At 40.8% G+C, this 24,998-nt stretch overlaps 1 long non-coding RNA gene across 1 annotated transcript in view; it reads left to right on the top strand.

Annotated features, from left to right (window-relative positions):
- The first annotated feature begins 4,737 nt into the window (after window positions 1-4,737).
- LOC117660900 (uncharacterized) overlaps window positions 4,738-24,998 on the top strand; it is a 31,506-nt gene continuing 11,245 nt past the window's right edge. Inside the window, exons 1-2 of the long non-coding RNA XR_004589839.2 lie at window positions 4,738-4,814; window positions 8,697-8,762. This is a non-coding gene — a long non-coding RNA (uncharacterized LOC117660900). The remainder of the gene's footprint in view (window positions 4,815-8,696; window positions 8,763-24,998) is intronic.

Below are 24,998 nucleotides of genomic sequence, written 5' to 3'. Positions count from 1 at the left end.
CATTTTCGCAGAGGATTAATGGTCCATGAAAACAAAGAGAAATATTCAGTGCAGCTTCAAAGCAAGCCTCATACATACAAACTCTATTCCTTTCAGGGCAAGCAATTTTATAGTGAAACATAGTAAGTCAAAGAAAGTGAAAGCAGGAGATAAGGGGAGAAGAAAGAAATCTAACTACATCTAGTTTACATTGACAACATTCGCTACTCCTTTACAATTTTTTATTATTATTACAAACTATTCTAGTTGCTACTCCATCCATGTTCTGAATCATAAAAACTGTAACCAGTCCCAAGATTCATAGTCTTTAGCTCCCTTTTTGACACATTCACTCCTCCTTCATGTATATTTGTTCTGCAAATCAGTCCTCATCCAATCGCTCAATATGATTCAATATCAATATGATTGATAGACTATCAATAGATTCAAACTCAATGTAAATCGCTCTAATCTTGACTGTAGGAAATATGACTTCTGCAATAGAGTAGTAAATGTCTGGAACACTCTACCTGATCCTAAAGAGATTTGTTAGTCTCTCTAATCCCCATACCTTTTACCTTAAACTGTCTACCATGGGCCTTTCATGTTTCTTAAGAGGTCCCTAAGGGGGCGTGCATAAGCGCTCCAGCATGTCTACCGTCCCTGTCCTACTGTCCCCATTTATATGTAATCATTCTGTGTGTTTATGGCTATGTTTTGCCTATTTATATGCTTTTATTTGTGCCAATTTTTTTCATGTAACCATGTCTATATCTATACTGTTACTTGTTTCCTTATACTTGTTGATAAATAAATAAATAAATAAATAAATGATCAAACCATCTCAACATATTTCTTTCAAGCCACTCACTCATTCATTCATCACCTTATGAAATATGTCTCTATTTTGTGGATGGAAATATATGTTTGCTGCTAAAAGTTTAAGTAGCTTGTACTTGGGAGGAAAGAATACACGCAGAAGGACAAACAAGGAAGCACTTTCCTTTAAAAAATAATAATAAAGTTCTAAGAATGTTAGCTGACATATCTTTAGTCACTACCAAGCTGCCAGTTCCCATAGAGAAAAATCTGTGTAATAGAGAAAATCTGGTGTAACTCCATTCATACTAGATTCCATGTCATTCTTTACCAGCACACAAGGAAGTACAGACAGCTTATTTTTCTTGCATGTCCTGAAAGGTTGATTATGTTCCCAGAAATACCCTTTACCATTATTCAAGGATACAACTGGCTATTGAATTTGGGCCTCTCATTGCCCTGTTACTAAGCCACCAGATCAGACTGAAAAAACATGTGTCAGCATCCCCCTATATTATCTTTGGACCACATGAGTGCCACATTGATATCACAACATTTATGTTTGAAAATGCCATTCAAGGTTGCCACTTCTACACATCAGGGTAGCACCAAAAAATGGTTTACAAGAGGGACAGTGAAAAAGATGTAAAGATAATCATTCTGGTGTATGTTTTCTTTGTGTGAGAGTATGCATTCCTTATTATTTTACGCGGTAAGGTTTTGGAATGTTTATCCTCATCCAAATGTTTTTGTAACTTCATGAACGTGTCAAAGGTCCTCTGCGGGAATTCTGTGGGAAAATGTAGAATGACCTGCACATAAGAAACAAGGAAAATATCTCAGCATGAGACACCATGGAAGTTAAAATGAAGCATCTTTAGATGTTAAAATGAAGCATCTGCATCTCTGCACATGGTGCTTTCAAGATTTTTAATGGGAGATCACTATTAAAAGGACAAACACTGTATTATGTTCTGATCTAGAATGAAAAATGGATTCCATTACAACCCCTACAGAGTTCTAATCACTAGTTAAAATGCTTATTCTTATTTCCTAAATAAAGAATACAGATTATTATTTTAAGAAAAAAATGTGGCATGCATATACACACAGAGATACATTACATGATAATTAGTATAAGACAACTAGGTAGATATAGTCTTATTTTCAGATGAATTCAATACTAAGGAAATAGATATCACAAATCTTAAACAAAGGCAAAATTGACTCATCTCATTTCATATATTAAATGCCTTGGTAAGGCCACACTTGGAATACTGCATCCAGTTTTGATCACCATGATGTAAAAAAGATGGTGAGACTCTAGATAGAGTGCAGAGAAGATCAACAAAGATTATTAGGGGACTGGAGACTAAACCGTATAAAGAACGGTTGCTGGAATTGGGTATGTCTAGCTTAATGAAAAGAAGGACTAGGGGTGACATGATAGTGTTCCAATATCTCAGGGATTGCTACAAAGAAGAGGGAGTCAAGCTACTCTCCAAAGCACCTGAAGGCAGAACAAAAAGCAATGGGTGGAAACTAATCAAGGAGAGAAGCAACCTAGAACTAAGGAGAAATTTCCTGACAATTAAAACAATTAATCAGTTGAACAACTTGCCTCCAGAAGTTGTAAATGCTCTAACACTGGAAGGTTTTAAGAAGAGATTGGATAACCATTTGTCTGAAATGGTATAGATTTCCTGCCTAAGCAGGGGATTGGACTAGAAGACCTCCAAGGTTCCTTCCAACTCTGTTATTATATTCTAAATAATAATGACAAACAGTGCTTAATCTCATAAGAAAAATACATACGTGCATCTCTATGATTTTTTAAAATTAGAATAAATGTTACTAGCCCATTCATGTCAAAGAAACTTCACTACTTTTTTAAAAAAATCCTGCCTTCTGATATTTATCAGATGAATATATTAGTTTTCTTCTCTGAGAAAGAACACCTCTTTTTATATTACAAAAGTGATAATGGAATCCAATAAACTATGATACACATGTTGGATCCAGATTATGTTGGCTGAAAATAAATTCCACTGAAATCAATGAGACTCTCCAATCATTAGTTAACTGAAGTGCTACTGATTGCAGCAATACCTAAAATGTCACTAATACTGCAGTAAATAGTGGGGCAGCCTTAGATTGGATCTCACCCTTGATTTCCAGTTGTGTAACAAATTTCTTTTGTAGACATCAATTGCAACACCATAATAAAGCATTAATTGTTCCTATATAGTTAATTGGATTGCTTCTCTACATATATATATTAGGCAGTTCAATATCATAAAATAACCACTATGCATAAATGAAGTGGTCTCACAATAAACATTTCAATAAAGTGTTTGATTTAAATACATCATTGGAGCATTATTGGAAAAATGCAGGTTTTGTTGTATTTTGACTTTATTAGACATAAATTATATCAATAGAAATGTCTTAATTAAAATAAGTGGAAAAATGTATTAAAGTTTAAACAATGTGTATGATCCGGAACATGCTTGGATTTATGCCACAAATGGTCATCAGTAACAAACTCCAAAGGAAATCCAAGTTGAAATGCAATAAACTTGACAGAGTAACAAGTACAAATAAAGGAGACTATTTGTAGCTCAGGGTTGAAATGAAGGGCCCTTGGTGCTCTCTGAACTTGGTTGTTTGCTAGCATTGATGATGTTACCTTATTTGGGTAATGAAACATTTGCAAAAAAAAAAAACACCAACCATGCGCAGAGAGCACCAAAGATCCCACAGTGTAACATGTGGCCAATCTGAGGGGCCCATACAGTTGAGGATTGAAAATAAGGCACAGTTCCAGCAACTAAGAAACAAAAACTTTTAAACCTGCACTATCACAGCCCTGCTCAAACTCAACTGGAAGCCATCAGAGAAGGCCTTATAGAACACCTACTTATGAAGATGATCGGTACCGATTCACAGCACTACTTTGGATTGGATAGGGATGTCTTCTTTTTCAAATCAGATAGAGTTTTCTCCATCTTCTGTGGAAGTGAGTCAGAGAACCGTCCCTCAGTGAGGGACTGAAGTTTATGGGAGAAAATGACTTTTCTGAGCTTTCCATATACATTTCTTCCAAGAAGAATGACAGTATTTCTGACCTCTTTTGGCCTGCAGCAGATTTACTCTCTGACAAGGTATGCATAGGATTGTATTGTTGGGTTGAAAGATTCAATCTGATTGTTACACTATGTATGCATGTCAGGGGTGAAATCTACTTAACTTCCATACCGGTTCGGAAGTGTGCGTGTGGACCCTCTGTGCATGTGCAAACCCTTCTGTGCATGCGCAGAGGGTAAAAAACAGGTAGGAAGTAATGACGCCTCGCGCTGCCATCGCTACCAGTTCTCCGAACCACCCTCCGCTATCGCTACCGGTTTGACCGAACCAGTCCAAACTGGTAGCATTTCACCCCTGATGCATGTGGCCGGGTGCTTTCCTTTGTGAAAAATATGGAAACGAAACAGATTTATGAAAGGACATATATAGAACTGAAGTGGTTTGAAAAAAGACTATCAACACATGTCATATTGGGCCACAAAGATTGTCAGATATAATACCAAAGTTCCAAGTTTCCTATAGCTTGGAAAATTTAACCTATAGCAAGACAAAAGATATGTAAGTTTTTTTTCTGTCTCTGTCTTTCTCTGTCTCTCTCTCTCTGTCTCTCTGTCTCTCTCTCCACTGAGCCACAGAACAACTGAAAGGTATGAAGGTAGGGAAAAAAGGCAAGTCTTTCTCTGTCTCTCATTCTTTCTTTCATCATCTATTATTCTGTACAACTTCAGCAGTCTGCATATGGGATATTTTTGTAGCCTGTGTCAGTGATAACAGGTTTCCAGGATGAAGCGTTCAGTCTTTTTTGACCTTCCGTTCCTCCCCATGAAGTCTCCCAAATGCAGCCAGCAGTTTGGAACAGATGACAACACTGGTCCTTTGTTCTGCTATCCCGTGGCTGGAGGCACACAGGGAGCTTCTCTGCACAGTTGGTTAGTATTATGTGCATTTTCTTTTCTTTCCTTTCCTTTTTGATATAGCAAACACTAAGGAAACACAATAACGCAACTTGGCACAAATGATATTTTAATAAGATAAACAGAGACATAAGCCCTTATAGATGTGCGTATGGGGTGAGAAAAATAAGTCTATAAACAGAATAGGCATTTACATAAACTCCACAGAAAGATATAATCTAGCTCTCTTTTCTTGTACTACTATTCATCTCCATGCAATGAACTATTTATCACTAGGAAAGCAAACAAAAAAAAGAAAGGATAGTTCAATGGCCCAAGGTATTTGCTGTCAACTTCAATGGAAAAAAATATAAAATGTTATTCCAAGGACACCCCTTTCTCTTTGGTCTGAGTGTGTATACAGACACACACATACACACACACACACACACACACACACACACAGCTGAATAGCTGAATATGTTTTAATAGCTGAATATGTTGTCATCAATTGTTTTTGACTATTATAAAAGAAAGAAAACAACAATGTTTTAAGGAAATGTTAAATTCTTGGGATAGTTGGATACATTTCCTTCAAAGATTAATCTATTTGTCTATCATATCTATCTATCTATCTATCTATCTATCTATCTATCTATCTATCTATCTATCTATCTATCTATCTATCTATCTATCCAGGGGTGAAATCCAGCAGGTTCTGACAGGTTCTGGAGAACCAGTAGTGGAAATTTTGAGTAATTCAGAGAACTGGCAAATACCATCTCTGGCTGGCCCCAGAGTGGGGTGGGAATGGAGATTTTGCAATATCCTTCCCCCAGGAGTGGGGAGGGAATGGAAATTTTGCAGTATCCTTCCCCTGCCATGCCCACCAAACCACACCCACAGAACCAGTAGTAAAAAAAAATGGATTTCACCACTCTATCCATCTATCTATCTATCTATCTATCTATCTATCTATCTATCTATCTATCTATCTATCTATCTATCTAATCATCTAGCTGTTATTAGTATTTGGTTCCTCAAATAGTCAGCCAGATGTTCAGACTGGATTTGAAATTTTTATTCACCTATTGAGTCCTTCCCAAGGATCTGAAATAGGTAGTTCTGGATGTGTTAAAGGTATTGTCACATGATGTAAGCTGCAAGTAAAGTAAAGTTAAACTGTCTTTTGCAATTGACTGATGGTGGTTTTGTCAATAACAATGGTGTTCAAATTGTGCTCCATTTGTTTTGGGATTGTACTCAAGACACTTATTTCTATTGGTATTACCTTTGTTTTCTTTTGCCACAGTCGTTCTATTTCTATTTGCAGCTCTTTGTATTTTGTTATCTTCTCCAGTTCTTTCTCTTCTATTCTGCTGTGTCCAGGTTCCTTCCTGTCCACTATCTAGATTTTTGTCTTTCTCATCCATAGTTGTTAAGTCTGGGGTATTATGTAGGTGCCTGTGTGTTTGAAAGTCCCAGAGCAGTTTAACTTCTTCATCTTTTCATTACTATTTTATGGTTCGCCAATTCTTGCTTGCTGGCAAATGGTATTTCTTGCAGATCTTCCAATGCCTTGGTACTACAGTGGTTTAAAGCACCCTGTTATTAACACAGCTGCCTGCAATTTACTGCTGGTTCGAATCTCTCCAAGGCTCAAGGTTGACTCAGCCTTCCATCCTTTCTAAGGTAGGTTAAATGAGGACCCAGTTTGTGGGGGCAATAAGCTGACTTTGTATAAATATACAAAAGTATGAAGGCTATTGCTTAACGCACTGTAAGCCGCCCTGAGTCTCCGGAGAAGGGCGGCATATAAATCAAATTAAAAAAAAAAATAAAAAAAAATGCACCTTTGTTGCTACTTTGTCATATTGTTGCTATTATTATTATTTATTGATTTATTTCATTAGATAAATGAATGATTTATTATATATAGATGATATATAGATACAGCAAGGTTGACTTAGCCTTCCATCCTTCCAAGGTGGGTAAAATGAGGACCCAAGTTGTTGGGAGCAATATGCTGATTCTGTAAACCACTTAGAGAGGACTGTAAAGCACTGTAAAGCGGTATATAAGTCTAAGTGCTATTGCTATTGCTATACATAGATCTATAGAGACAGTTATATGTTTACCCAGCTCATCATAGTGTCTCTATATTAGCCACCCAAATAAAAACAACCAATACAAAAACTTATAATGACCAGCAAGATAAAAGTAAATCTAATGCCTGGAAAAACATTCAAGACCATTTGCAACTTCTTTAAAACATTGGATGACCCTTAGGGACTTCATAAAGTTGTTATCCACATCTAATTTCCACTTGAGAGACAGATTTTTGGAGTATAATCATATTTAATGTCAACTAAATTTAAATCTATTAAAATTAAATTAAATGTAGAGCTGCTTATGCTGACAGCCAGTATAATGCATGGGCCCAAAAAACCTCTGCTCTGAACCACAATCTTCTCAACTCAATAAATGACCTCCCCCAATGGCTTCATATCAGTATTAAGTAGCAGGAAGTCACCCCTCATGGAACCCCATAAGGTTCATCAGTGCAAGTGGCTGAGAATATTGGAGAGAGCACCCTGTCTATTGAAAATAACTGGCTGAAAAGAATCCCATATAACAGAGGCAGATAATATTCCATCCATATGGAATCCAAACCAGAGATAATTGGGTGCACTGGAAAATGTTGTATTAATTTATCATACTGGAAACTTCATAGTCCAGGTCTTATAACAAAAAGGAATTGGCCATTTGAAATAAAACTACCAGTTCACAATCCAACAACACAATAAGGGAAAAGAAGTGTGAATGCTTTGATTTCTTGAAGAAAAAAGGAAGGACATAAATCTCGATTAATCATAATGATTGTACTGACTGTCCACTAACTTTTGAAGGTCCCAAGGTGGATTTTGACTTGAAAATTAGCTCAGTTTTGCTCAACAGATATTCTACACTAAATTTAAAACAGAAACAGGTATTGTGTGTGTGTTTATAATCTTACACATTACAACAGCAATAATAAGTACTAATACAAACTAAAATAGTACAGAAAAAAATGAAAGAGATAGAAATAACAAAAAGCTAAAAGTGCAATTTGAAAAAAGTAAAAGGATATAAAGAAAAATATGAAGGTATAAAGAAGAATATTTCCAATATTATTGAAAGCACTTATAGGTACAATTTTATTTTAAGTCCATAAATCCTCCCTCCCTCTCTCTCCCCTCTCCCTCTCCCTCTCTCTCTCATCACATTATAACACTCTTCTTTCCATAATCTATCCTGTCTAATCATCAAAACCATAAATCACAGCTTCATTTTTTTTTCATTTTCACACAAAAAGTCCACAAGGGGTTTCCAGTCACCTGTAAATGTAGATATTGTCCTTTCACACAGATTTTACTTTAATATTTATATATATAATATTTATATAGTTTCCACATTAAGCGAAAATGAGGTAGAGAATCAAAACTCACTTGTCTAAACTCACTCTAATGGCAGACATTGAATTATAGACCTATTACATCTGGGATATTGTGAAAATAATTCCAGTTGGCTGATAATATATATATATATATTCTTCTGTTCTCTGTTTCTTACCATTCTGATAAGGAAAGCTTTTGAAATTATATATAACAAATAGAAGAATAGGTTACAAATCAAAACAATATGGTATCCTGGGCTCTTCATAAAGACAGCTAAGATTTCAGAAGGAGTGTCTTTCAGTTCAGTCTTAAATACAAAGTCCTGAGATATATTCTTTCATGTCGATTATGTTGAATAGGGAGGATCTAGCCCAATAACTCTCGATGCAGATTAGTATTTATTGAAATATATTTATTTACAGCTTAAATATATCACAGGTTTAAACATACAAAGTAACTGACCTATGTCCTTTCCTTTCAGGCGTGTATCTGGAACTGTCCGATGCCCATGTGGCTGGTGCTTTTGTACCCAGGGGGAGGAGTTAAGGTAAGGTGGGATTGTGGAAGTTATGGGTTGTATGGTGATGTTAACCCTTGGTGAACCATGGAATAGTGGGAATATATATAGGTTAGACATTTTACGTGACAGATTAGCATCTTGGCATATTCAGGTGCAAGAAGGGTAATAACAAAAAGAGAAGACCGCCAGGTTAAAAAAAATCCCCCAAAAGACATTAACAGCATATTGCAAAGAATATCAACACTAATACAAAAATACTTCATTTGCAATTCAGGAAGCATCACCTGGAACCCATATAAAGCAAACTACCCAGAATTAACTTCATCAGCCTGGTGAAGAATATTTATCTTGATCATCCTGCCATATGAGAAACAAATACAGCTGTGTAGTAGTAGGATGGTCATTTTGATCATTGAGAAAATGATACAAGAGATGAGCTCATACTGAAGAGGAACTTATGTCCGAGACAGAATCTCCATTGCAAAAGAACTTTGAGATATTAGACGGTTCAGTTACTGTGTGGCTTTCATTTTTTCAAAACACTGCATGCATTTCCTTCCGGTAATGGGTTAAATATCTCATTTTATCTGGATTGATTTCTGCATTTTCAAAGCATGTTGTGGAGGTGATATTTTGAACTCTTTATTGAAGGGAAATGCAGGGTAAAACATTTGAAATGAGTTTACTTGATTGTACTGGGAGCATTCAATATTTTCTGATTAAAAAGTAAAACTTTCTAAATAAGATTATATTCAAAGAGCTCATAGCACCAAAAATGGATAAATGTTCTTGGCTTCTGAAGTTATGAGCCCATAAATCACAATGTTATCATATCTTTTAACATGCCACATGAAAGAACACAACTCACAGACGGGGGCGGGACTGCAAGGACTTCAGGAGTGACTCATTTATGCAGCAAGCTCCAACCTTCCACCTTGTAGAATATAAACCCTTGGGAATGACCCAAATACAACCCCAATAGCCTGTAGCAATAATAGGTATTATAGCAATAGCAATAGCACTTAGACTTACATACTGCTTCACAGTCATCTCTAAATTTATAGAGTCAGCATATTGTCCCCAACAGCCTGGGTCCTCATTTTATCGACCTCAGAAGGATGGAAGGCTGTGTCAACCTTGAGCTGGTGAGAATCGAGCAGCTGACAGTTGGCAGTGTTAGCCCGCAATACTGCATTCTAACCACTGTGCCACCACAGCTCTTGTAGATAACATAGTTCTCCTAAAAGCGGACACCTTTATAGTAGTAGTCTGAATTCAATGGGGTTTACTTTCAGGAATGTATGTGTACATAGTTGTGGCTTTGCAGTATTATTCAGAAAGGGGATAGAAAAGGAGAAGGCAACAAATAAGTAAAATGGTCGAAGAGTTAATAAAGTAATAGGCATCAAAGTTATTACTAAAGATTGGAGGCCAAGATGGGAAACATTTGTCCAAGCAGTCATTAGCAGTTGGATCCAGCTCGGTATCCTCTAAGTACACAGTTATAAGCCTCAATTTATTAAATAGGATTTATTTTGGTAAGTAGGTATAAGACTGCAACTTAAAGCACAGTTTCTAATTACCTTCCTCTTTCTCCTCGCTCTTTTGTCTAGCTCTGACAAACTTATCTTTAAATGCACTTCTCTTTATGTCACATTCAGCTTTATTCTCTTCAGCATAAGCTCTTCTCCAGCTCTCCAATGCTGAGGGAGAAGGGAATGAAGACAGCATACTGATTATTTCTATCACTGCTATTTCTACTTATCATTTTTATTAAAACAAAGCCAAAAAAAAATAATATATGAGAGGGTATATTACTGTTCTGCCTGAAAACCAGTTGGTTCATGGGTCAATGGAACTGAGGGAAACAATCACCCCTAATCTCCATATTGAATCTGTGCATGAAAGAGAAAAGGACAAGGAACATCTGGCACTCCAAGTACTGGAAAATAACAAAATCCTAGGATCTTTCATCATTTACTATGCTGGTTAGGATGTCTGGGACTTGTTGAGCAACCTTTGGAGATTTTTCACTTCTTCACAGATAGATGATTAAGTTAAGGAACTCAGTTCTGTAGCAGAAGGGTTGCTTGCTAACAACTACTTCATGGTGACTTCAATTAAAATAATTTCACATTGTGAAAACATCTGTCAAGGATGTGGAAGGACTGTAGAGATGCAACCCAAAGATGAGATGCTACTGACTTGGTTTTCAGGCAGGTTCTTATTCTCATTGCTTGGTGCAACAGCTCCTCTCCTATAACCCCCTTTGGCCCGTGAGGATCTGCAGCCTGAATCTAGTTCACGATGGGTTTATTAACTTTGTAAATTGTTATTTCGTTTCTGAGAGTGCTGCTTTAAGAAGACACATTCACACCATTGCTGAAAGAAAATGACATTTTTACTTGCTCAGGAAAAAAAAAAAAACCTTTAATAACACAGTTGGGATCATGGCCTTTATGAATTATGGGCCTTTCACACTGTAGTTATAAATGATAATGCTCACTCACTTTTCACTGTGAAGTGTATTAGTAGTAGATTTGATTTAACATTATGGTCATTAGAATTCCCTGGAGATGTACAATAAATGTCACTGGTTGTTGTTAGAGAGTTAAAGGTTTTGTTTCCTACTACCTATAATGACTATCTTTTTTTTCATGTTAAGAAGACTTAAGATGTGTGTACACACACTTAGGCACACACACGCGCACACACACACACACACACACACTGAACTGCTGCTGCCTACTTTCAAATAAATAAACCTTGCCAAGCAATTTGGGTGCTTGGCAACCAATGTGGATTTACAATGGTTGCAGCATCCTGCAGTCATGTGATTGCCATTTGTGACCTTCTCAGGTGATTACCAACAAACAAAGGTAATGGGGAAGCCAGCAGGAAGATGTATGTCATGGTCACATGTCATTGTGTTTAATGAACATGGTGATTTGCTTAAGAACCACAGCCAGATCTGATATTGTATGTTGGTCACAATCCTGTGATATTTCACTTTGCAATCAATAAATGGGAACTATCTGCATGTAAAATAATCTAGCTATTATAGTTGTTGGCTTCATAAATTCAGCTTATTTACTTATTTTTGTGCAACGGTAAAACAAAACAAGACTTGTCATTACTTAAATCAATTGCTGGCTTTTCAGGATAGGGCAAATGCCAAATCAAATGTCACATGATTATGCTTAGGTCCAGGAAAGGAAGCTTCTTCCTGGGAAGCATCCTGGAGTAATCACTAAGCTAAATCTTGCAAGTGACCAAAATGCTTAGGACAGAGAGTTTAACATGAGATCACAGATATGTCATCCCTCTAAAAGCAAAGCTACAAATAGTCAAGTGGTCTATTTTTTGGAGTCTTCTGAAACATTTTTATCATTATCATTATTATTGATCATCGCACAGCCAGCAAATGTTCAGACTGGAGTTTGGAATTTTTGTCTACCTATCAAGTCTTTACTAAGGACTTGGGATAGGCAAATCTAGATGTTTGATGTTGTTACAGATATCGTCACAGGATGGAAGCTGTTCCAAGTAAAGCCGCCTTCTGCAATTGAGTGATGGCAAATTTGTCAATGCCTATGTTGTTCAAATGGTGCTCCAATTGTTTTGGGATTGCTCTCAAGGTGCCTTTTACTATTGGTACTACCCTTGCTTTTTTTTACTATTATTATTAAATTTATATGCCGCCCTTCTCTGGAGACTCACGGCGGCTTACAATGCGTTAAGCAATAGCCTTCATACTTTTGTATATTTTTATTCAAAGTCAGCTTATTGCCTCCACAATCTGGGTCCTCATTTTACCTACCTTACAAAGGATGGAAGGCTGAGTCAACCTTGAGCCTGGTGAGATTTGAACTTGCAGTAATTGCAGGCAGCTGATGTTAATAACTGTTAATAACAGTGCTTTAGTCTGCCGCGCCACCAGGCTCTTGCTTGCCTTTGCCATAGTCGTTCTATTTCTATTTGTAGGTCTTTGTATTTTGTTATCTTTGCCAATTTTTTCTCTTCTATTCTGCTGTCTCCACGCACTGCCACATCTACTATCCAGACTTTTTTGTCTTTCTTATCAACAAGTGTTAAGGCCAGGGTGTTATGTGGCAGGTGCCTGTCTGTCTGAATTCCTAAGTCCCAGACAGATGCCTGCCACTACTACTACTACTACTACTACTACTACTACTACTACTACTACTACTACTACTACTTCTCCTTCTCCTTCTCCTTCTCTTTCTTCTTCTTCTTCTTCCTATTATTATTATTATTATTATTATTATTATTATTATTATTATCTTTTATTCATTAAACATGAAATTCAGTCAACTGAACATTTAAAAATGTATCACAAATATCATTGTCTGGCTCTGATGGTTGATGCAGGTTGCTGCCAGCATCCTAGGTATTGACCAAGTATCTTCTTAAAATGTATGTTGTTCAGTCTTTTGCAGTTATGCTGGTGTTATTGCAGGAAGCTGAAATTTTTGGATGTACTTTGTAAAATTCTTGGATATGGTGCCAAGTGCCCTGATGACAATGGGTATCACTGCCACATGTTTTATCCATAATTGTGTAGTTTCAATGGTCAGGTCGCAATATTTTGTGATTTTTTTTCCAGTTCTTTTGCTTCGACTCTGACGTCTCCTGGTACAGCGGTATCGATAAATTGTACACTTCGGTTTTCAACAACTGTGATATCTGGCATGCTGTGTTCCAAATGACAATCTGTCTGTGTTTGAAAGACCCACAAGATCTTCTTATTATTTATTATTGTTATTATTGTTAACATTATTATTGTTATTGTTGTTGTTATTGTTCCTATGAATTCCTCCAATAACTTTGGTGCAATGACAGAAAAAGGAGGCATTACTGGATGATTTCCTCAGGGGTATGCTGAAGTTTCAGCAGTTCCTCAGACCGGGGTAATTTTCCCAGTGTGATTATGACAGCTACAATATACTAGGCAGGTTGATGTCAGTTGTCCAGCCAATTACCTTTTTTCAGGGGAGAGAAAGGCTCTTAGTTCCTGAGAGTTGCCAGAGCTCCTTCCTACAATCTTCTTTAAAAATATGTCACTCCCTTTCTTCCTTGTCTTTTCCTAGACAAAGAAGGAGGATCTTCAGAATGAGGATACTTTGGTCTACTCTCTTCTGTTTTTCCCTCTGCCATTCAAAGGGTTTTTGTTCTCAAGTTAGCACTTATCTGGATAGCTGCACTAAAAGTTAAATGCTCAAGGGCACAGATTGAGAGTGATTTTGCTGCTACAGGATTATTTCCCTCTCCACCTCTCTCTTTGCCTTCCTCTTATATATAAGTAGCCTTCTTAGTTTTGCTTTTGAGACATTTCTCAGTCAGCATTGTTTAGAGTGTATCTTATTCTTTCCTCTGTTCCAGTAACTTTGCAGTAACACATAACCAGGTTCTTAGTGATTGCCAGAATGACTGTTGCTTGCATGAAATCTTTCACCATTGTGGCTTGCATTAGGTTTTACAACATAATAGAAGAATGGTGGATTAACAGTTGTCCTTTTATGGGTTCAGATTTGCTTACTTATTTATTGTTGCAAATGGCCAGATATGTTCTGTAGATACTGTAGATATGTTCTACAGTATGTTCTGGAAAGATGAGGATTATGAGATTAATATTAGATTAATATTTTTCCTTTTCTTCTTGTGTGACAAGTCTGTTTTCTGTGTTCCAGGACCTGCAATGGTGAAAAATGTGGCAGCTTCAAAATGGTAAAAAAGTGTCTTTGGGATATCTGCTTATTAAGTATGGTGCATTAAAAGTTATACTGGAATAGTTCCATTTCAAAATGCGAGACTGCAAAAACTCTGAACATATGGGAAAATTAGTTCCCTATATTTGGGGACATTATAACAACAACACTAAAAAAAAAAATCTGGTTTGCCTAAAACAATAACAAAAAAGAATGGAATACTACATAAAATCCTGCAGCATTAATGTGGAATAGATTGAGAATGGGCCATACATCACTTAGTGAAATAAATAATAAGTTTCATTCTGCTTTTATAAATTTGCAGAATTTATGTGCAAAAGAAAAAAACAACCAATGAATATATATGAAAATTGTAGTCCTGCTTTCAGTTTTCCCAGGAAAGTGAAGAGTAAATGGTAAATTCAATCATATACATTTTCATGGGGAACAATTCACTTTATCATAATCTAAACCCATTCTTTGTAGTAGTACAAAGATGTAGTACATCTTTGTAGATGTAGTACTTACAGAATAACACAAATAGAAATAAGTAGCTACTAAAAGCAACAACCCTTAAATGGCATTCTTTAAAGGTTTACCTCCTTGTGAGTGAAAACTCTCTCAGGGGAGGGAATGTAAGAAGAAAGAAGAGACATGTACCCAAAGTTACGCAATACACTTCACTGGGAGATATGTATGTCTACATACAAAAGAGCTCCATGGTACACAAAATAAATCTTAACATGGAAGGTAACTTGCACTCAGTATAGTTGTCGAGCGGCACAACGCACTCGACATCATGCTTCGGACTGCGGATTGGCGGTCCCAATGGGTCGGGTGGAGGTGGGGCACGGGGTGCTGGTGAAGGGGTTAGGTTGCGACTAGGCGTCCTTCTACAGGGGTGTGCATACCGGGGTCGCGTAGGTGTAGGGAGGGTCTACAAGCAACACCGTGTCCATTGGAGACCGGGGCGTCTGACGTCATTGCTGCGCGACCGGCATCAGCTTCCGCGGGAATTTAAAGCATCGGATTGTCCCAGCTGCGGATGCTTAGAGCTCAGCGCCCGCCCTATAAAGGGCTCGGATACTGGCTCCTAGTAGCCGCGTCTTTGTTTGTGTCACATTCCGGTTTCCACCGTGTGCTGTAGACATTCATTAAACCAGGAGACTCCAAGCCCTAGCCTGTGTGTTTCTTGAGTCTTGGTGTTCCGGACCAGGGGAGGCCGAGAGGAAGACGCGGCTACTATCTACCCTACTCCTAACAGTCGGGCGCCATGGCGGAGGGCGCAGAGGCGTTACCCGACGAAGCGCTAACAACGGAGAATGGAGAGAAGGAGGAGGAGGCGGTGGAAGGGGCTGCCGCCACCGAAACGCCAGAGGCCAGCGAGCCGCCGGTGGTGCGGCCAAAGCAACGAGAGCTGCGGAAGGAAGGTACCGACGCGGGTTCGCAGAAGGAAGGCCGAGGGTCGCACGGTTTTGACACGACCACCCAGACGGGTACGGGGCATTGGTGGCATAGCTCCGCTTTGGCTGGGATGCGAGTACAAACGCCACCCCATACAGGCGCTCAGTTCCAGGGCTGGAGGGAGCGCCAATGGATTGAAGATGAAGAAGGGGAATGGAGCTACACCACTGGCCCAGGGGCGAGTACCATGGATATCCTGCGTGATAGGTTCGGGGAGGGCAGCTTCCGGGATGCTCCCTCCTGGCAGCCGTGGGCCCCTAGTGGAGAACCCTCCGAGATGTGGCAGGGAGGCGGAACCATGAGCGGTGGGTCTGGGGCCAGCAGACCCCGTCTAGCTAGTCCTAAGCTCAAACTCGAACATCGCATGAGACGGGCGAGTGGGGAGCAACAGCCCCCGGGACGGAGCAGCGCCCTGCCAACTGCTAGGGGGGAAGGCTTCCGTGCGCCCACTAGAATCCCCCCACGGCCCAGCAAGGACAGAATGGTGGCTCACTCTGCAGACGGCCAACGTGATCAAGGCGATATAGGACCAAGGCCAGCCCAACCCCGTCAGCCGGACCCGTTGCCAATGTGGGGACCCGGAATGTGGACACCTCAGACCCCCTGGGGGTTACCCCCTGTACAGGCCACATTCGACGGGGCGTCGGAGAAGGTGGCGTTATTTCTAAGCCAGATAATTAGCCACATGGACCTATATGGGAGGCTGTACCCGTCACAATGGTCTATGGTGGTGGCAGTGACGGCTGTCCTTACGGGGGAAGCGGCTGATTGGGTGGCCGATCTGCATAGTGAACACGCCCACGAACTAACAGATTTAGGACTATTCCTGGAAGCATTACGAAGCCGTTTTGAGGATGAGACCCGAACACAGGTCATTGAGGGGGCGTTAGTGAATCTCCGACAACGGGGCCGTCCAGCCAAGGACTATGTCAAAGAGTTCCGTAACCTAGCCGGGAAGTTACGGTCTTGGCCGGAACGCCTTCTTGTCCATCAATTTCAGTCAGGTTTGGATAGGGAGATACGTCAAGCCTGTGTATATCGGGGGTTGGGGTCTCGCCTGTCGGAGTGGTATAAGGCAGCGGTCAGCCTGGATGTAGGCCTGCGGGAATTCAGACCTCGGATCGCCGCCCAAAACCAACCCAGACGTGGCCCGGCCGGACGGCCAGGTGACCGGGGTTTTGCCAGACCGCTCCCAGCGCTAGACTCTGCACCCAGTGAGATGAACAGACGGCCATTTCGGTGCTTCCGGTGTAATCAGGAGGGGCATCGGGCAGCCAACTGCCCCTTACCCCCATCACGGGTATCCACCCCACGACCACCAGGACCGGCTACAAGTCCGAGGGACCGCTCCCTACGAACACCAGAGCGATCCAGGGCAGCAGCCCACACCTCCTTGTTGGAAACAACAGCACATGTACCGGTGGGAGGTACGCCGGGGACAGCCCGTGTTCCTGAACCCTCAGACCACAGCGAGGGTGATGATGAAGCACAGGATCCAATGGTAAGTGATCCCATCCACCCCTTCCTGATCCCTGTAACCCTACAACACCCCACAACTGCTAAGGAGTGCACCCTGGAGGCATTGCTCGACACCGGGTGCACTCGATGCCTCATACGCCAGGCAGTCGCGGAGGCGTTAGGTCTTCGTGTAGTAGCCCTACAAAACCCCATTAGGTTTGAACAGGTAGATGGAACGTTACTAGGGGGTATGCCAACCGCTAACATAACCGAACCAGTTGTTTTACGTATAGGAGACCATCACGAACGGATCCGTTTCATAGTGATAACACATATGATTGAACCGATCATCCTTGGTCTAGCATGGCTGGATAAATGGAAACCCCATATCTGGTGGGAGGGGGAATATCGCAAGGTAAGGATTCCACTTACAGCGGATTCTTGTATTGGATACCTCAATGAGACAACACTGAATGGCCGGTACCCTCCGGAATATAGTGACCTTGCTCAGGTGTTCAGTGAAGAGGAATGTAACATACTGCCGCCGCATCGGGACACGGATTGTGGAATAGAACTGATACCCGGGGCTCGGTTACCTAAACCCCGGATGTATTCAATGACCCCAATGGAGCTAAAAGAGCTACGTGCTTACATCGATAAAAACCTAGAAAGGGGGTTCATCCGGCCTAGTCGGTCACACCTGGCCGCTCCGATCCTTTTCCGAGAAAAGAAAGACGGGGGTTTACGCTTATGCGTGGATTACCGAGGGTTGAATGCCGTGTGTGTCGAACCGTTGTATCCTTTACCGTTAATGTCTGATTTGCTCACGACTCTGGCTACAGGGAAAATTTTCACGAAGTTAGATCTTCGTGAAGCTTACTACCGCGTGCGGATACGCCCAGGGGACGAATGGAAAACCACGTTCAACAGTCCCCTTGGTAGTTACCACTTTCTCGTGATGCCTTTCAGTCTCCAAGGCGCCCCCGCTGTTTTCATGCAGCTGATAAATGGGGTGTTACATGATTATCTGTATCGGGGGGTGTTAGTATACTTAGACGACATCCTTATTTATTCGGAGACAATGGAAGAACACGTCCGGCTCGTCAGGCTAGTACTTACCCGGTTACTGAACGCTCGGTTATTCGTTAAACTCTCAAAGTGCGAATTTCATCGCAAAGAGATCGACTATCTTGGGTTTCGTATCAATGAAACTGGAATACAAATGGATCCGAAAAAAGTGGAGGCGGTACTTGAATGGCAGGCCCCACGAACACGGAAGCAGCTGCAGAGCTTCCTCGGTTTTGCGAATTTCTACCGTCGGTTCATCCCGTCTTTCGCTACCACAGTATTACCCCTCACGGATCTATTACGGACAAAGGGGTACGTGAAACCTGGAACAAGGCCCAAACCGGGATATGTTTTACCGTGGACCTCTGAGTGCCAAAACGCGTTTGAGAAGCTCAAACACTTGTTCGCCAAAGAGCCTGTTCTGAAACACCCAGACACGTCACAGACATTCGTAGTACAAGCAGATGCCAGCGACATGGCCATTGGAGCTGTTCTTCTACAGAAAGACACTACCGGTGATCTACGGCCCTGCGCCTACACATCACGTAAATTCACGACAACAGAAAGAAATTGGGCTATATGGGAAAAAGAAGCCTTTGCGGTCAAGTGGGCACTACAAACCTGGAGGCATTTACTGGAGGGCAGTACACAGCCGTTTGAGGTCTGGACAGACCATAAGAATCTGGAGGCGCTGCAAACCCCTCGCAAACTGTCTCCAAAGCAAGTCAGGTGGGCGCAATACTTTCAACGTTTTCGGTTTACTCTCAAGTACAAACCAGCAGGGAAACTGTTTTTGGCTGATGCTTTATCCCGCATGCCGCAGTATCACAGCAAAAGAGCAGAAGAGTTACAATCGTTATTTCCCCCCCTATCTGTTGGGGCGTGTGTTATGAGAACACGACAGACCGATATCTGGCTGTCGGCACTGAAACAGGCCCTAGCCTCCGATAAATGGCTACAGGAGAACCAGTCACTCGTTACCCACCGTGAGGGACTAGCCTGGTGGGGGGACAGATTATATGTACCCTATACGTTAAGACAACATGTCCTACACCAGTGCCATGACCAAAAGACAGCGGGACATTTGGGGTTCCTGAAAACCCTACACTTAGTGAGAAGACAATTTTGGTGGCCAAAGATACGCAAGGATGTTGATCAGTATGTTAGGACCTGTCACGTTTGCGCAATCTCCAAACCGAGACCCGGGAAACCCCTAGGATCATTACAAACCGTAGCTGAGCCAAATAAACCATGGGAAGAGATCTCCATGGACTTCATTGTGGAACTGCCTAGCAGCAAGGGATATACTGTGATATGGACAGTGCTTGATCTTTTCTCGAAGCAAGCCCACTTTATCCCTTGTAAGGGGCTACCCTCGGCACAACGGTTAGTCCGTTTGTTCATTCAACACATCTACCGCTTACACGGGGTACCCAAACGAATCATATCGGACAGGGGAGTACAATTCACGGCCAAATTCTGGCGGGGTTTCCTTCGTGATATAGGAGCAACACAAGGTTTGAGTTCTGCTTACCACCCGAGTACGAACGGAGCGGCAGAACGAGCCAACGCCATGGTGGAATGGTACCTGCGTTCCTATATATCGTACCAACAAAACGACTGGGCGAACTATCTACCATTCGCCGAGGCAGCCTACAATAACGCTGTACACCGCAGCACCGGGTATACCCCTTTCCAGGTGGTCATGGGACAAGACTTCCCGGCTATCCCCGAACTAGACCTCCAACCTTCGAAACCCACCACTCCAAACGACTGGGCTTGCAATATCCAGAAAGTATGGCCTCTAGTAAAAGAAGCCTTACGAAAAGCATCCGAAGAATATAAAGCCCATACGGACAAAAAACGAGCTAACTGTCCCCCTTTTCAGGTTGGGGACCGCGTATACCTTTCAACTAAATACTTGAAGTTACATTTACCAAGTAAAAAGTTAGGGCCCAAATATATAGGACCCTTTCCTATCCTAAAAGTGATAAATCCAGTTACGTTTAAGCTACAACTACCCCCCTTATTGGGGAAAATACATCCGATATTTCATTCTAGTCTATTGAAACCAGCTGCCGTAACCTCCACGCCCTCACACAAAGCCCCGGGCCCTATAACTGGGTCTCACTATGAGATTAGGGACATTGTTGACGCGAGACATCATAGAGGCCAGCTACAATATCTAGTGAGATGGGCCGGGTACCCAGATATAGACTCCTCGTGGGTCCCGGAAAACGACATAAACGCCCCACGTCTCCTAAGACGCTTCTATAGAAACAATCCCCATAAAGTACGCTTAAAAAGAAACCACTAACGAATGTCTACTTTCTTTTCCCTACAGGCAGACACCTGGTAGGGGGAGCCGCCTGTCGAGCGGCACAACGCACTCGACATCATGCTTCGGACTGCGGATTGGCGGTCCCAATGGGTCGGGTGGAGGTGGGGCACGGGGTGCTGGTGAAGGGGTTAGGTTGCGACTAGGCGTCCTTCTACACGGGTGTGCATACCGGGGTCGCGTAGGTGTAGGGAGGGTCTACAAGCAACACCGTGTCCATCGAAGACCGGGGCGTCTGACGTCATTGCTGCGCGACCGGCATCAGCTTCCGCAGGAATTTAAAGCGTCGGATTGTCCCAGCTGCGGATGCTTAGAGCTCAGCGCCCGCCCTATAAAGGGCTCGGATACCGGCTCCTAGTAGCCGCGTCTTTGTTTGTGTCACATTCCGGTTTCCACCGTGTGCTGTAGACATTCATTAAACCAGGAGACTCCAAGCCCTAGCCTGTGTGTTTCTTGAGTCTTGGTGTTCCGGACCAGGGGAGGCCGAGAATAGTATAACTCCCTTTTGAAGTAGGAAACCTCAGAACTGTTACTGATTATGTGCCATCAAGTAATTTTCAACCATATAGGTGGACTTTCTCCACGAGTGGTGCAGTGGCCTAGAGATGGAGCTCTCGCCTCACAAACAGGAAGTTGTGAGTTTGATCCTAGGTAGAGGCAGATATTTCTCTCTCTGGGTACCATCTGCTACAAACTCTGCACTGGTGACAGGAAGGGGATGGAGTTAGTAAACACTCAGCTCCATTCAGTTGCCCAGACTTCACCCCGCAAGGGATTATGGAGTCATTAAAAGAAGATGATGATAGATGGACTTTCTCCATGATGATCTATTCCTAACCTGCTCTTTTATCTTTGTTGGTGTAATTGAGTCCATCCACCTTACTTCTGGTTATCTTCTTCTTCTCTTTTCTTCTATCTTTCCCAGTTGTTCCAAAAGTCTCTAATAACTTTAAAATGATTAATAGGCAGTTTGTGAAAATGATTAGAAAGTGAGCTTTACAAATTTAATGTCCTTTAAAAGGTTCTGCCGTGGTTGTCTAAAATGGCTAATCCCTTTGTCTCCTGGAGCAAAATGCTCAGAAAACTGTTGTCTTGCAGTCTCCTCATAAGGAGCAGCTGTCCGGTGCAATGTGGGTGATCTTATATCCTCTCCTTATCCAGAGAGATACCAAGGAACATATCTACTCAGCAGTTCCTTGGTCTTTGCTGCAGTCAACTGGTCTATCAGTTCTGTTGCTGAATAAAAGTGAGATACTCTTTGTGAGAGCAAATCACAAACAATTTTGTTGGTAAAGAGACACAAAGAAGTGATTTATTTTCCTTCACTCTTGTTCTATTATTTAACTTGCAAATGTTATGGGAACATTCTTTATGATCATTGGGCTCATTCAGAGTAGTTGTGGCAGGTCAAGAAAAAAGATAACAAACTTTATTATTGCTGTTTTTAATCAGAGTCACCAGTAAGGCTATTGGGGACAGTGTGCTATTATCCATTGCAAATCACACATGGTTATTCTTCAAATAATCTTCAGGTATATACTCCTTCGGAGCAGATTAAATACATCAAAGACCAGATCTTGCAGTAAATCTTTCTCCCATCTGTTCTGAAATATCTTTGTGCTTTATTCAAATTTCTGAAATGGGACCCCTCAATTGATTTTCTTGTTATTCTTCTTTGAAGAAAACACAAACTTCACTGAAGTGCAGGGAGGTGAATTGAAATTTGTAAAAGGCTTTTGATCACCTAGGGTTCTTTTAAAATGCACTAACAGAAATAGTACAGATTATTGTAATAATCAAAAAATTAAATGCACAATGTTGTGAAGTGCAACAAGAAAAGGAAACAAGTTAAACAAAACGTGATACAATCATAAAGCATTTTTGCCATTGCACTGTAGCATTCAGGCAATGTTACCGATTAAAACAATATCATGAACATGGTTCTTACAAAAGGAAATCTATTCTAAAACATGGCCATGTTTTAACTGCAGCAGGGTGTTACCTGATGCTGTCAGGGCAGCATCTGTCTTGTCCATGCTGAAAATAAATCAGTGCATAAGTGGAAAGTGCAATAAATGGCACAAAAGAGCACACACCGTCATTTATGTCAGTTGGTGAAGAATCTGGAGGGGTTCTAGAGATTAATGGCAGGGTAAACTTTCCATTTGGAAAACAGGTTATGCTAAATTAGCTGGCATAGTACAGCAGGGGAGACAAAGAGAAATTGCAGTCTCATCATTTCTTTAAAAAAAAAAAAGATATACAAAAGCACATTTGAGAAGTAAAAACCAAATCAGATTAAAAGTAGTTCAGACCAGCATCTACCATTTATATTAATGCATGAGGATATTGGTGAATTGGTGTAAATATTATCACCAATATTTTTCATGCCTCAAAATAGCATATGGAAATCTTCCCACGCTCATCTCAGAATATGAAATATATGTTTGTTATAAGTGTATATGAATAATAGGGATGGATGGGTTCCATTCCTTAGACCTCTGGTTATTAGTCGTATAGATCTTGTAAAGCTGAATAATGAACTTTCGGGCATCTGCTCACTGACTTATTTTTCTTACTACTGCTGTTACATTCTGGAAACAGGACAGCTAAAGAAAAATAAAATGAACCTTCTGTGGCATCTTAGATATCTGGTATATATAGTATCATTGCATTGGACTGATTTATTCATCAGCCTGAATAAATCAACTAAATAAATAATAAATAATTAAAAAAATTACCGTGTTTCCCCCAAAATAAGACCCTGTCTTATATATTTTTTTGAACTCTGAAATAAGCTCTTGGCCTTATTGCCATGCGCTCAAAAGCCCGATTGGGCTTATTATCAGGGGATGTCTTATTTCGGGGGAAACAGGGTAAATCCCCAAATATCTGGAGCATCACTTAAACACCATCGACATTGACAAAACTACCATCAGTCAATTGCAAAAGGCTTACATCTTGCAATGATACTTTTAATACCCTTAAACAACAGGATCAGCCTATCCCAGGTCCTTGGGAAAGACTTGATAGATGGATGAAAATGCCAAATCTAAGAAAGCCCATTCTTTTTTCCTTTTGTGAGGAAGTGATTCTTAGCAAGAAATTTGTAGAGCAAGAATGTGCAGAATGTAAACATATAAGAGTGACTAATGATTGAGTGTGAGAAATACTAGGCAGGAAAACAGTTACAAGAGGGCGGGGCGATTTGGGAAGAGAAAATGCTTGATTGAGCGAAAAGAAGATTTAAGTTCTGGATTAGCCTTATGCACCACTCAGTAAGTGATAAGTCTTGGTAATCAGTGAAATCCATAGGAACCTGTTCCTTTCCCCTGAATCACTAAACTATAATTGCAGCATAAGTTTGGAGCATGAATGTTTGATTGTGATGCATTTTAAAAAGGGACAGATCTTGAGTTGCAATGCTGCAATATTATATTTATCAGTCTGATCCCTTTTCATCAAGATGATATTGTTTGAAGTGACTTCTCTTCTTAAAATACAGATTTTTTGTGTGTGTCCTTTAATGACCCCGTAATTCGTTACATCGGGTTGGAGTCAGGGCAACTGAATGGAGCTGAGTGTTTACTGGCCGGATGCCCTTCCTGTCACCAATGCAGAGTTCGTAGCAGATGGTGCCCAGAGAGAGAAATATCTGTCGCTACCTAGGATTGAACTAACAGCCTCCTGATTCTGAGGTGAGGCTCCACCTCTAGGCCACTGCACCACTCCCTTCTTGAAATACAAATGAAAAAGTGAATATGAGTTCCTAGACAAGTAGTTCAAGTCTCTATGAACCTACAGCTTGGTTTTTGCCCTTGACATTACTATTTGGCAGATGCTGCCAAGAAGTACTGATCCAGTAGTACCAAAGACAGATACTGTCCTGAAGATAAACGTGAGTTTTAGTACAGAGGTAAAAGTTTATAGACACAGAATTCATGATGGCATCTAAGTCAAAGCAGAAACCTGATTATGTAGGGGGATGCTGAACTACAATTTCCACTATTGCTCCTGTTGTTTTAGACTTCTTTGAGTTGTAGATCAGCAGTATGTGGACTGATGCAGACTCTCCACCCTGGTTCACATCCGTTACTCCCAAGATAACATTTACATACATTATTTTACATATCAACATATGTATATAAATGTTATGCATAACCGGGTGCTATACCAAAAAATCTTGCATGGCACTTAGAAAATCTGCAC

The sequence above is a fragment of the Pantherophis guttatus genome, chromosome 1, assembly GCF_059756535.1.
Source record: "Pantherophis guttatus breed Tessera chromosome 1, ASM5975653v1, whole genome shotgun sequence".
Taxonomy (NCBI): Eukaryota; Metazoa; Chordata; class Lepidosauria; order Squamata; family Colubridae; genus Pantherophis; species Pantherophis guttatus.
This window is presented reverse-complemented; position numbering and strand designations above follow the sequence as displayed.